The sequence below is a fragment of the Silurus aristotelis genome, assembly GCF_946808225.1.
Source record: "Silurus aristotelis genome assembly, chromosome: 19".
Taxonomy (NCBI): domain Eukaryota; kingdom Metazoa; phylum Chordata; class Actinopteri; order Siluriformes; family Siluridae; genus Silurus; species Silurus aristotelis.
Window position 1 is genome coordinate 1,138,312 of NC_139592.1, and position 10,000 is coordinate 1,148,311.

Below are 10,000 nucleotides of genomic sequence, written 5' to 3' on the forward strand. Positions count from 1 at the left end.
CTTAATTAATTTATCAAACTTAATTTATCTCCATAAATTTGCTTTGATCTTTGAATTGATTCATCATCATCATCAATTTCAGACCTGAAAATCTTCCTGAAACCAGGTAACCCTGGTAAATGATATAATGTCAAACAAAAGCACGTCTAAAACCAGTCACGTGTAACGCTAATCCAGCATGAAGGCTTCTCAACCTCTCCATGGTCAGGAACTTCTCCAGACCATGGCCATTCCTTCATTCTCTTTCAGCACAATTTGTTAATTTATGCAAAAGCAAAACCCCTAATCCATCTGAAAGAGCTTCATCTGATCAGAATTTTAGGAAGACAGTGACACTGAGAGTGTGTTTGAGAGTATGTGTGTGAGAGTGTGTATGAGTGTGTGTGTGAGACCGAAAGAAGATTCGCACCTGTACACAAGGAGATGCCATTCGTACTGGCATTTCAGAACATTACAGAAGAAGACGAGGGTTATGGCCGTACCAGCACAGAGTTTCTGAGTTCCTGAGGACTGGAATGAAATTAGAGCTTCGAGCTCAAACAGAAAGCAAACAATGGGTTTTTAGCAGGAGGAAGTGTAGAATGTTGTGGAGTTTTGGTGAATTTTTGGTTTTCTTATAAAGAACCGAGAAACTGTACAATTATTAGAACAAAATGTAGATGTCTACGATGATATAAAAGCCCAAACTACTGCGTGCTGCACGGAGAGCGCTATATTTATTATTAAATAATTAAATAATTATATTTATTAATGAATTAATTCATATTTATTACCTTTAGCACATTATCATAAATCAATACTGTTTTCTTTTTACTATTTTGCATGTAGTGTTTGTTTTTTTTATCCAGTATTCATTTTTAAAACTCTGTTGATTAATAATACTGGTAGTCACTCCGACCCGTGGCATCTTCTGTTACAGACCAACCCCCATTAAAGAAAGGAAAAGTTATGTGGCTCTCACAGAAAACAGTTTCAGGACCCTTGTATAAACGGTCATTCCTTCATCTGTCCAATTTAAAATGCAATTCATGTGACCGTTATAAAGTACTGATACTGGAGACTCCTTCCATAAATATTACATAAACACTTGCAGGAAACTTCCACACGTCAGCACACATTTTAAATCCATTTATATGGAGCACAAGTCTAAACAGAAATACCTGTTATAGCAATTTAGCTTTAAGCTAATCAGTGAGGTGAGCTATGTGGGTCACATTTTCACAACTAAGGGACTACGACCAGACCCAAGAAAACAACAAAAGCAATCATGGAAATGCAGCCACCAAAAAATGTTGCCGCAATTATTAAGGAAAATTCATACTGAACCTCACAGAGCTCTCCTGTGTGAGTTGACCTACAAAAACACAGAATGGTGCTGGTTTAAACAACACCAAGATGCTTCTGACAATTTAAAGCGTAAGATTTCCAGTCGACCCACCCTGAAATACTATGACGTCCAAAAACCTGTCCCACTCACCTACGATGCTTTCCAGTTCGGCAACGCATGATGATAAGATTGTAGAAATACAACTTCACAATCACACACAAGAACATTGCAGACACACTCTCACATTCCTCTGGAATCCATCCAAACAAACTCCACGATGATTTCGCTGATTTTGAAGTCATGTCAGTCCGGTACATCTCGTCTTCCAGACAGAAAGAGCTACAAACTCGTACTGTGTGGGATCCAGTTCTTTAACGCCTTTGCCATATTCTAAAGTCGGGATAGTTGTCCAGCCAGTCGAAGCTGCCTGTGGAAATTCGTGAGTATTTTTCCTTCAGGAATGAGCTCATTGTTGATAAAGACGTACTCATGAAGAGACTGTGATATATTCACTAAATAGTGATTTAGGTTTCTCTATCACTTACAGAGGCCATCCAGGCCTTGATGCAACCAGGCACTGTGCACAAGGCATTGCGTTTTGGCCTTCTCTTACCAAAGACAACATCAAGAGCATCTTCACTTGCACCACTGATCTTCTATGGTCAACTCTGGCTAAAGATATCTTTGAGCGGAATGGTCAACACTTCCTCTCACTAGTGGACTCATATTTGGGATGGTTCCAAATTGATTTTGCTCTGCTGTGTTGATGTGTTTCTTAAGCACAGTGATCACAAAACTCAAAATGCACTTTTCTGTTCACGGGAGTTCGCACAAAGTCCTTTTAGACAATGACACCAATTTACATGTCAACAGGATTTCACACACATCACCAGTAGCCTGGAATCTCCACAAGCCAGCGGGCTAGCCGAGAGGGCAGTGCGAAAACAGATAATAGACAAATCTAAAAGGGATGGATGGGATGTGTTCCAAAATTTCCCTAACATCAGAAACATTCCACACGACCAGACGTACTATGACAAATCCAGTAAAACACTCCTGCAAGGTGAAGTAGTGAGACTCGCCACTTCCAAAGACCATGATTGAATTTTACTTGTTAAACATCTCTGAGATGAACCAAGGTCATATCTCATGCAGTCAGAAGGAAAAGAATACAGACGCAAATGAAAACATATCCTTCCAGTCTCAGAGCTGCTTCCACAACACAGCACAGTGAGATGATACTTCCCTTTGTCCAGACCCCCTCTGCCGAGCACAAACACCCTGCTCTGAATGATTTCGGAGAACAATGCACCTTACAAGAAACCAAGAAGGAACTCTTTACTGAATATTTAAAACAAACTCCTTCCAAAACTCCATATCTGACCAGAGCTGGTCGCTGTTGTTACAAACCATAAATACACAGACTGAGAAAAGAGAAAAAGTGAAACGTTCATTCACTGAGTGATAATCTGAAGGCGTTAAAGGTGTTTAATTGATGTTTGAAATGTGAGATGTTAAATGTTAAGTGTTATGGACTTTCTCACTCTTAGCCAAATATTCTTTAAAATAACTTCTCATAAAGGTAAAGGTTTTATAAAGTTATCTTGCAATGTAAGAATCTCTTGTTAAGGAATAAGTTTTACAGCTAAAGAAGGAGGATGTGGAACAAAAGTGTTCTGCTTTAAATTCTCAGTTCCTAAGATCCTCTCTACACATGCTCAGGTGTTATTGTAGAGAAGTTTCATGAATGTGAACAAACTCCTGCATCTCAAGTAAAAAGATACACTTGTTAAACTGTTTCCCTGGTCTGGGCTCGTCATCCAACATGTCCTAAACCTAAAATAATAATCCTTCTCCCAGACAGAATTTTAGCTCCATCTCATGATCTGCAATGGCACAGACTTCTTTAATCAAAATGTGCATTTATTATCACACGGTGTGTCACCAAGAAGACCTTCCCCATGATAAATACCAAACTGAATCCACCGAGAGATTTTTCCAGAATTTCATTCAACTCAGTATTTATGTTCAATAGATAGGATGAGACAGATGTTCTTTATTATTTATCATGGAACCTCCTGCTGTGTTCGACTCATCATCTGTAAAATCAAATCTGTCACTTCAATCTTGATTTGACCGTTACATCATCCAATCACCATCCAGATGACCGTCCAAATCATCATCCAATCACCAACCAGTCATCATCCAACATCATTCACTCATCATCCGATTATCATCCGATCACCATCCAATCACCAACCAGTCATCATCCAACATCATTCACTCATCATCTGATTATCATCCAAATCATCATCCAATCACCAACCAGTAATCATCCACCATCATTCACTCGTCATCTGATCATCATCCGATCACCATCCAATCACCAACCAGTCATCATCCAACCATCATTAATTCGTGATCCAACCATCATTAACTCGTCATTCAACCATCATTCACTCGTCATCTGATCATCATCTGATCACAATCCAATCACCAACCAGTCATCATCCAATTATCATTTACCGCCACCGGCTTGTTCATCAGGGACAAACTTACACTTATAAACAACCTATTAATGTGTGTGTGTGTGTGTGTGTGTGTGTGTGTGTGTGTGTGTGTGTGTGTAAATATATATAAATATAATATAGCGCTCTCAGTGCAGTGCGCAGTCTCACGTGTAAAGGGGACCAGAAGCCGGAAAAACTATCGGATTTTTGCCGATAGCCAAAAGTTCCAGTTCCAGTGCCTCGACCTTTGTTAATAACTGAGGAACATCCAACCGTTTATTATCAAATACAGATATGATACGATTTAACCCTATAATTAAAATGACATTTTTAAAACATGTCTCTGGCTTCGTCCGGAGGGTCGTTTCACATGTGGGGGCCGCAGTCTGAGGACCCGTGTTTTAGACTGTGAAACGACTCCAAAGTGGAACATTTCTACCTCAGAGAAGAGCACCAATCAAATCTTCTTTGACTTCCGGGTTAGGATTAAATGTTAGATTAGAAATATTGTGCACTTTACAACATCAATCAGGATTAGAATCAGGACACAGCCTCAGGCTCTGATGAAGGATTGAAGGAGAATGTGCTTTTTTACTGTTTCCTCCCGATGGCTGTGTTCGTGTAACGAGTAATAAAGAGACTGAAATGATGATGAGGATGGAAAGCAAAGTGTTGAGCGCCAAAAAAAAAGAAAAAATGATAATAAATAATGATGAGGCGAAAGAGCCAAAGTCTGAAAACCACGTGGAAACCACAGGATTTTAACTGCTGACTGATAAACAAGAGGATTCAGTGTTTCAGATTCAGTGTTTTTGTAATGCCAACGTCACTCATATGAAGTATTATACTGCTGTATTCCTCCTGTCCTAATGATTCTCTCAGGCCTTCTTAGACACACACACACACACACACACACACACACACACACACACACACACACACACACACACACACACACACACACTAAGCTGTAGTATACTGTATGTTTTTGATAATTTTCCGGATTGTGCCCTGGGCTTCAATCTGCTCCGCTTTCCCGTAATAAATGATTAAAATAAACACATTAATAAATCAGTGAAGGTGATTTATTGCAGTTACAGGATGAAAGCAGGAGTAAAAATATGCATCTTGTTTCACATTTTTAAAATGTATTTATAATATTTTAATGTGAGAAAAAAAAATAAAACTGTCATTCGCTTTCTAAATGAAGATTATTAACAGCATGATGTCACTAATAAAAACATTGGAAAATTGCACACCACAGCAGTTTTCGGGACTGGACCCCAGGAACCTCCTCACCTCACCTACATCACTACCTGACTTTATTACACCCTTACAGCAGCATGACCCAGAAGATCAGAGCTCATTATAACAGCACCAGAGCTGAATGTAGAATGTGATGTTTAGAAGAAGCACATAGCAATCCAATGCTCAGGTGTCCACAAACCTTTGGCCACAGTGTATCTAGAGTGTAGAAATGAGTTTATTAGCGTTAGCGTTAGCGTGCAGGTAGACGAGGTGAGGGAGGTGTGAGTGAGATGGTCTGGTCATGTGCAGAGGAGGGACATGGGGTATATCAGGAGAAGAAAGCTGAGGATGAAGGAGGAAGAAAAAATTTTTAAAAAAAGGTGAAAAAAGTGTTTATTGGAATGTGTTTGATTTCAGACGGAACAAGAAAAAAAGTTATAATTTTACAGTGTGTGTTCATGGTGTTTAAGGAAAAAAAGATGGAGTAAAAAAAAAGAAGAAAGAAAGAAAGAAAGAAAGAAAGAAAGAAAGAAAGAAAGAAAGAAAAAAAAGAAAGAAAGAAAGAAGAGAAGGAAGGAAGGAAGGAAGGAAGGAAGGAAGGAAGGAAGGAAGAGAAGATGAGCATGAAGGTAGAAATAAAAAAAGGAAAATATACAAGAAAGAAAGAAGGAAAGAAAGAAAGAAAGAAAGAAAGAAAGAAAGAAAGAAAGAAAGAAAGAAAGAAAGAAAGAAAATGCTGAAAAACAAGAGGAAGGAAACAGACAAATTGGCAAAGAATATAAATGAATGAATGACAGAAGGATTAACAAAAAAGAGAGAAAAAACAAGAAAAATACTGTAAGAGAAAAGAGAGAAAAAATGAAAGAATGAAAGAAAGAAGAAAAGGTCGGAGAGAAAATTAAAAATAAAGAAGAGTGGAAGGACAAATAAACAAACAAATAAATAAATACAAGAAGGAGAAATAAAAAAGTGAAATCAGACAGAGAGATCGGACAGAGAGACAGAGAGAGAGAGAGAGAGAGAGAGAGAGAGAGAGAGAGAGAGAAAGAGAGAGAGAGAGAGAGAGAGACAGAGAGAGAGAGAGAGAGAGACAGAGAGAGAGAGAGACAGAGAGAGAGACAGAGAGAGAGAGAGAGAGAGAGAGAGAGAGAGACAGAGAGAGAGAGAGAGAGAGACAGAGAGAGAGAGAGAGAGAGACAGAGAGAGAGACGAGAGAGAGAGAGAGAGAGAGAGAGAGAGAGAGAGAGAGAAAGAGAGAGAGAGAGAGAGACAGAGAGAGAGAGAGAGAGACAGAGAGAGAGAGAGACAGAGAGAGAGAGACAGAGAGAGAGACAGAGAGAGAGAGAGAGAGAGAGAGAGAGAGAGAGAGAGAGAGAGAGAGAGAGAGATGTAAAAGAAAGGACCTGAAAGAAAGATTGGAAGAAGAAAACTAATTAAATAAATTATTTAAAAAATATTATAATAAAAAAAAATCATATTTACACATTTTTTTGACAGGAGTTAAACAATTTTTTGTTTAATATTACTATTTATTATTATTAGTAGTTTTTATTATTTATTTTATTATTAGTTATTATTATTATTATTATTATTATTATTATTATTATTATTATGATTATTATTATTATTATTATTATTATTATTATATATTTATTATTTTAATTTTAATTTTTTTCTTATTGTATGTTTATATTTGTATAAAAGCCTGAAAGCAGAATTGGTGTGAATAAATACGACGGTTTCTTCTAAATGAATTCTCCTGAGATTCAGACTCGTGTTTGTCCTGGTGGTGTTTCCTACCTTACAGGGAGAAGACGAAGGACGTTACACAGACGACCAGACGCAGGAGAGACGGAGAAGAGTCTCGGATCATTTCAATGGAAGAAGAGAGAGCAGGAGACGAGTGATGATGAGAGAAGGTGTGTGATTTAAAGAGCAATACTGATCGAGTTCCCTCTTTCTCTTTCTCTCTCTCTCTCTCTCTCTCTCTCTCTCTCTATTTCTCTCTGTCTCTCTCTCTGTCTGTCTCTGTCTCTCTCTCTCTCTCTCTCTCTCTCTCTCTCTCTCTCTCTCTGTCTCCCTTTTTCTGAGACTTTGTCCTTTTCACCCTCCTGCTGCTAAGCACTTATCTGTCTCCTCCCTCTTTCTCTCTCTCTCTCTCTCTCTCTCTCTCTCTCTCTCTCTCTCTCTCCCTCCCTCTCTCTTTTAATCATCAAAACAAGAGAGACAGACAGATAGAGAGATTAATAACTTGATGGATGGATTATGGATAAAAAATTAGGAAAATAAAAGAATGTCAATTAATGAGTGAATGGATAGATTATTAGATAGATAGATCTATCTATCCATCCATCGATCCATCTGTTTTACATTTCCTTTTATGTATCTGTTTGTTTATCCCTGAGAAATGATGTTCATTGTGTATTAAAGTAAGATAAAAAGAAAGGACAGAATGAAGAAAGGAAGGGAGGGAGGTATATGAAAAGAAAGGACAGAATGAAGGACGGAGGGGAAGGAAGGAAGGAAGATGAAAAGAAAGAAAAGAAGGAAGGAAGGAAGGAAGGAAGGAAGGAAGATGAAAAGGAACGGCAGAAGGAAGGATGGGAAGGAAGAAAGGAAGGAAGTAGGAAAGGAAGGAAGGAAGGAAGGAAGTAGGAAAGGAAGGAAGGAAGGAAGGAAGGAAGGAAGGAGGAAAGGAAGGAAGGAAGGAAGTAGGAAAGGAAGGAAGGAAGGAAGGAAGGAAGGAAGGAAGGAAGGAAGGAAGGGAAGGAAGGGAAGGAAGAAAGAAAGGAAGTAAGAAAGGAAGGAAGGAGGGAAGGAAGAAAGGAAGGAAGGAGGGGAAGGAAGAAAGAAAGGAAGTAAGAAAGGAAGGAAGGAAGGAAGGAAAGAAGGAAGGAAGGAAGGGATTAGGGAAGGAAGATGAAAAGAAAGGACAGAAGGAAAGAAGGAAGTAGGAAAGGAAGGAAGGAAGGAAGGAAGGAAGGAAGGAAGGAAGGAAGGAAGGAAGGAAGGAAGGGATGAAGGAAAAGAAAGGACAGAAGGAAGGAAGGAAGGAAGGAAGGAAGGAAGGAAGGAAGGGATGAAGGAAGGAAGATGAAAAGAAAGGACAGAAGGAAGGAAGGAAGGAAGGAAGGAAGGAAGGAAGGAAGGAAGGAAGGGATGAAGGAAGGAAGATGAAAAGAAAGGACAGAAGGAAGGAAGGAAGGAAGAAAGGAAGGAAGGAAGGAAGGAAGATGAGAAATGAGAAATTTGGTCCAGACATAAATAATAACACTTTCAGCTTGGACTTAATAAGAAGATGTGCTGAATCTGAGTATTAAACAGGACAGGGTACAGAGTATATCAGATCTGATCTATGTCATATACAGTTCTGTCACCTTCTTCAGGTGGACCAAGACCAGCTGCTCAAAGGTCTTCATGATGACAGATGTCAGAGCCACAGGCCTGTAGTCATTCAGTCCTGAGATGGAGTGTGGATGAGATGGTGGTCTCCTGTATGCAGGATCGGTAGCTGAAAACCTGCTTCCATAGAGAGCAGCTGCTGGAAAGGAAGGAGAGAAGGAAAGATAAAATAAATGAAGTAAGGAAGATGAAAAAAGGAAACAGACAAGGAAATAAGAGAAAGACAAAAAAGGGGGGAGAAGAAAGAAAATGAGTCCAGAAGCAAATCAGAACTATAGGAGAAAAAAAAAGAAGAAATGGACTGATTTAGTTGTTGAATAAATGAAACCTGGTTTTTGAACACGTTGGAGTCAGAAGTCAAATCTGAATCTGAATCAGCTGCCAAATGAAGCAGAAGAAAGGCATCAGCTGAAACGTCCAGAAATACAGGAACACCAAAAACGAGTCACTTCTCCAGACTCCGAGTCACTTGACCTGCCTCATCTTCTGCACTTTAACAACTCTGAGAGAAGATTAAACTGCACAGGAACGTGAAAGAGAGCTTTGAGAGCTGAAAGCGCCACAGGGCTGAACTTCAGACATCACTCCGGCTGGAAGATGGACAGAGTGATGAAGATAAACGAGTGGGATTGACTGGAACAGAGGCTCCTCTGTGTCCTGCTCTGAGCTGAGAAAAGGAAATAAGAAATACGACTTCTTGAGGATTTTCCTCAAAGGACACAAAAGATCTGTAAGGACACCAAACATTTCCAGCCATATGTGGTTCTTCTCCAAACTGTTCCCACAAACTCGGAGACACGTAATTGTGTAGGACGTCTTTTGACGCATGAAATTCTCCCTTCAGTTTAATTAGGAGACCCAAAACCTGTTCCAGCATGACGATACACACAGGCAGCTTCATGAAGATCTGCTTTCATGGTTTGGTAGATGCTGAAGATCTCCTGCTAAACCCTACTGACTGCACCCCAGGAACCTCCTCACCTTCTCACCTACGTGTGTGTGTGTGTGTGTGTGTGTGTGTGTGTGTGTGTGTGTGTGTGTGTGTGTGTGTGTGTGTGTGAGGAAAGTTCACTGCCTCAGGCTGTGTGGAGATGAACAGCACAGCGAATCTCCTGTAGAAGTTCTGAAGCTGATGAAGGTGAGATGATAATGATGATGATGATGATGATGATGATGATGATGATGATGATAAGCCTCGAGGTTCCTCATAAAAATTCCTGCTTTAAATTCTAAATATAAATTAAAGTAAAAACTTCTCCAGATTTTTATTTCCGTCCTGTTAAAGGCTTTTCACTGAGAACAAAGGAGTGATCTTAAACCTCCTTTAATCTCTCTCTCTCTCTCTCTCTCTCTCTCTCTCTCTCTCTCTCTCTCTCTCTCTCTCTCTCTCTCTCTCTCTTTCTCTTTCTCTCTCTCTCTCTCTCTCTCTCTCTCTCTCTCTCTCTCTGTCTCTTCTCTCTCTCTCACTCTCTCTCTTTCTCTTTATATTATTATTATTATTATTATTATAATA

General features: G+C 39.3%; 1 protein-coding gene across 2 annotated transcripts in view; it reads right to left on the reverse strand.

Annotated features, from left to right (window-relative positions):
• The window catches only part of opn7b (opsin 7, group member b), a 25,453-nt gene extending 18,319 nt beyond the window's left edge, over positions 1–7,134 (reverse strand). For both annotated transcript variants that reach the window (XM_083520975.1, XM_083520974.1), the window contains exon 1: positions 6,886–7,134. The gene's annotated coding sequence lies outside the window, so the exon portion shown is untranslated. The remainder of the gene's footprint in view (positions 1–6,885) is intronic.
• Positions 7,135–10,000: the final 2,866 nt, after the last annotated feature.